The following is a 4,499-nucleotide window of genomic DNA, read 5'->3' as shown; positions in this document are numbered from 1 at the left end:
AAATTAAGCTTGGTTTCCAAGTTCATTCAAAATCGTTTGTTTGGCGATCGAAGGAAGGAAGAAGCAATGACTTCCCCAGCAGGCAAACAGCTCATTAATATCCTAGCAAAACACTAACCTCAGATAATAAGAAATACTATGATGTCTCCAGAGAAGCGAAATTCAGATTTATTTTCCCATCCGCAGAGTTCCATTTAATAGAGTATATTCAACCTAGTTGAATAAATATGGAGGAGGTTAAAACATCGATTAGGAAAAACGCTTCACACTGGTGAAATCAGGAAACCAACTGGCCAGTTAAAAAAGCAGGTGGGGATGTTTTGGTTGTTCTGTTCCTCTGAAAGGAACCCTGGTGTTCCGTGGTTCCAGCTGCCCAGCATCGTGAGTGGGTGAGGGGCTGGGGAGTAGGAAGCAGAAGGAACGAGAGGTGGGAGGAGGGATGCCCCCTTGGTGCAAAGCTGTTGAGGGCTTCTCCTGTTGGGTTTATTACAGTGTTTTATGAAGCAATCCAAGAGATTACCCAGACATCAGCTACCACGAGGGCTGCACTGGGCTAATGTCATATAACAAATGGCTTGTAAAAGATGTCCCAATCTTCTAGATGATTGAACCTAAATAAACTGTCTCTTGCCTAGGATTTTTTGTGCCTTATCATTTCATCATATTTGCCTGACCTAAGCCAAAACCAGGAGAAAAAGTCTGAGATCAGGGTAAGAATCTAGGAAGCAACTCATTACTTTCACTCCCTTTACAAATTAGGTTTCTTTCTCTATTTTAGTTACCAAAAAGCAGAGGGCTATTGAGAAGGTTTGGGTCAGCTGCCTTGTTTCCAATAAACACTGATCTTACTCTTAATATCATTGGCATTTTGGGTCAGGGGGTGAAACGTTGAAACTAAATACAGAGCTCCCCTCACATCTTAATGAGAGGTCACACCGTTGTCCCCGTCCAACAGCGCCTCAGATGTTTGGCCACAGTGGGTGCGTGCCTCATGAAGGGGAAAATAAGCTTGCTAGCCAGCTGACCTCATCGGCTGTCAAAGTGTCGGTAGATCCCATTGAAAGTCTTTTTTTTTTTTTAAGATTTTATTTATTTATTTGATAGAGATTATAAGTAGTCAGAGAGGCAGGCAGATAGAGAGGAGGAAGCAGGTTCCCCGCTGAGCAGAGAGCCCGATGCGGGGCTCGATCCCAGAACCCTGAGACCATGACCTGAGCCGAAGGCAGAGGCTTTAACCCACTGAGCCACCCAGGCGCCCCATCCCCATTGAGAGTCTTAAAAAACAAGACCACTAACCAACCTTATGTTTTCACAGATTATTCCAACAAGGTCATTCCTTCAACTTGGTGCTACAGGCTTTTCAGGCAATCGGATGACCGAATACATGTATGTTCTTATTGAGTTCTTGCTAGGATTTTGTGTTGTAAAGGACAGGCAAGAAGTAAGAAAAAAAGGATTGCCATTGATCAAGTGTGGACTATGTGCTAGGTACTACATACTTCACATTTCTTCCTTCTTTTTCATCAGCACAACCCTATGAGGTATACGGAGAGTGAGTTCTCTGTGGCAGGAGCCGCTGAGCATGTTTAAGGAATGTAAGTAGGGAACAGATGAAAGCCTTGAATCACTCAGTAGGGGAACAAAGTAGGCGATCTCTGAGGTACTTTTTTCCTTCCTTTTTTTTTTTAAAGATATAATTCACATACCATAGAATTCACCCTTTTTAAGTGAACCATTCAATGGTTCTTTGTGTATTTCCAAGGTTGTATTGTCACCATCATCGAATTCCAGAACATTGTGATCCTTCCATACTCATTCGTATTCTCCCATCTCCCAGCTTCTGGCAACCAGTAATCTGTTTCTATGGAATCACCTATTTTAGACATTCCATGTAAATGAATCATACAATCTGTGGTATTCCATAACTGGCTTCTTCACTCAGCGTGAGTTCTCCAAGGACCATCCTGTGGTGGTGTGTCTCATTCCTGTTAATGGCAGGATAATATTCCATTGTGTGGGCGCGCCATTTTGTTAAACGGTACGTCAGCGGACGGACTGCGACGTGCTTTCCACTCTGAGGTTTTGTGAACGCAGGGCTCCTGTTCTCCCTCCAGCCAGGACACTAACATGGGGGACTCAGTTCAGTTTGGCACCAGGAGCACACTTGTAGCTTCTTGGCGGACGTGTCTCTTGATAGACCGCTGCCTAAACTCCACGTGGCAAATGGAACTAATTTCCCCTGCAGCCTCCCTCCTTCATGCTTCCCCACTCTGGTTAATGGCAACACCAATCTCTCAGGTGCACAAAACAGTCTTCTTTTTTTTTAACCCCTTCTTCTCCTGCACGTAACTCACACGCCAACATCTGTAAACCCTGCCTCGACTCTACCATTTCCCCTATTCTGTCACCACTGATTTCAAGCCTCTTGTTGGTCATTAGTATAGTTTTCCACCAGCTTCCCCATCTACTACCTGTCCCCTTTCTACTCTGCTCAGTGTGATTCAGCTGCTGGATTTATTCTTTTTATTTCAGCTGTGTCCAAACCCATCCCAAGATCAAACAGCTGAAATGAAATGCAAATTTCTGCCCCTTGGTCCAGAGTAAGTAACTTGCGGTTTAGTAAGGGAGAGAGGCAGGAAAGCGACAGTCGTGTACTTGTCTTTGCTATTTGATTGTAAATATTCCTTTAAGGGAAAAACCATTTCCACAGCAGGTCATAAAGACAAGGCTTTGGTGGAAGCCAGACCTCCTCTTGAATCCTAGCTATTCCACTAGGGACATAAGAACGGCCACAAGCTTCAGTTATCTTTTATTTAAAAAAAAAAAAAAAAAAGTGGTGGTGGGGACAGAAGAAGCCACTTACCTCTCAGGGTGCTTGTGAAGATTAGAGGTTAGGCACATAAAGGGATGGCGCCTGCCATGTACTTCATGAGCAGGGAACCGTAGCTACTTCACGGATGTAGCTAGCTTTCCTCCCTGCCGCTGGATCCTCCCCAGGAGTGCTACACTGCTCTGCAAAGCACGCACCCAAATAAGCGTGCACTGCTAACTGGCAATGTGGGGGGCTGGTGGAACACGGGGGGAACCACAACGGCTGAAAGAATTGGGCAAAGTGAACGGGAACTAGCGGCCGCAGAGAATGAAAAAAGGGAGGTTGGGAAGATGAGCAAGACATGGATAGTCGGGTCTGTTCTAGGCTGGTGTCAGAGCCAAGGTTGAGGCAGGACCACCTGGAGGCAAGAGGAGGGGGGTAGGGAGAAGGCTATGCCTGACTGGGGTGAAGGGTGACTGGGTAAGAGAGGGAAAGCAAGTTGCCCAAATGAATTGTGGACATCTCAGAAAGCAAGCAGAGTTCTATCTGCATACAGCAGTCCCCATGAGGCCATTATGGCTCTCAGGCAGGCAAGGGACACGAGGAAAGTTGTGGATTTGGGGGGAACAGGATGGGAAGCCAGGGGCATGACCCCAGAGCGGGAACTCGGGCTCATGCTGGGGTTTTAGATGCCCCATGTACAAAACGACCTGGTGATGGTGGGAACAGAGCAAGGAGTAAACCAGAAAAACAGTTCGAAAGAAGGAAAAGAACCACAGGCCCTTGTAACAAATACTATAAATAATCCTGACTTTTTTGCCTCCTTCCTCCAAGGCTAATATTTTACTTTATTTTTTTTTCCCCCCCTCAAAAAACATCTTCAAACACCTTGCTCCTCCCAACTCTTCGTTTTCTGAAACAAAGCTAGGAATAAGCTGACCAATTAGTCAGTCAACCCTATAGTCACGGCTGCCACGGTACTCTGACCCAAGATAGAAAGATTCCTGGTTATTTTAGGCAGCCCACGTGTGCCCAGCCTAAATGGTAGTTTGGCTCTTCTCTGAAGAAACGCGATGGAAAATGGTGAGAAAATAAGTCAATCAATCATCACTCACATTTACAGCTCCAGAACCATCCCACACCTTCCTATTAGAGTGCCGGTATGTCACAAGAAGCAAACATTAGGCTCCATATGTATCCGGGCCAAAGGTCACTGACAGCCCAATCAAGTTAGACTCTATCTCAAAGAGGCCACTTCGCAAAAGGAGAAGGAAAAGGTCAAGAAAATCTAAGGTTTTTACTTTTCATAGGTGGCAAGGCATAGAAACAGTTTTGTGCCTCTTTTCCTTCCATTTGAGCTGTTTATAAATATTGGATTGCATGAAAGCTTCCAAGGTCTCCAGGACTTATTCTTGCTGGCTGGACTAGTTTTTCGGATGGTGCATTTGCAGGCTAAATAATCAATCCGGCTGCCTCATGTTCCAGGTACTCAACTTCCTTGAATTCGCCAAGTTTCATAAACCTTTTGGAAGAGGCCATCCATCAGGACAGGAGCGGGAATGGAGGTAAGATCTGTCAGTCTTGTGCTCGCTGCAGCAGCACATATACTAAAATTGGAAAGATGCAGAGATTAGCAGGGCCCCTGTGCTAGGATGATACGCAAATTTGAGAAATGTTCCATGTAAAA

The 4,499-nt window shown here is 45.3% G+C and overlaps 1 non-coding gene across 1 annotated transcript; it reads left to right on the top strand.

Moving 5' to 3' along the window:
* Positions 1 to 4,395: 4,395 nt before the first annotated feature.
* LOC131822905 (U6 spliceosomal RNA) lies at positions 4,396 to 4,499 on the top strand. The gene has a single exon (XR_009350385.1). It is a non-coding gene; the product is annotated as a U6 spliceosomal RNA (small nuclear RNA).

This window comes from Mustela lutreola, chromosome 1 (genome assembly GCF_030435805.1).
Source record: "Mustela lutreola isolate mMusLut2 chromosome 1, mMusLut2.pri, whole genome shotgun sequence".
In the NCBI taxonomy this organism is placed as follows: Eukaryota; Metazoa; Chordata; class Mammalia; order Carnivora; family Mustelidae; genus Mustela; species Mustela lutreola.
This window is presented reverse-complemented; position numbering and strand designations above follow the sequence as displayed.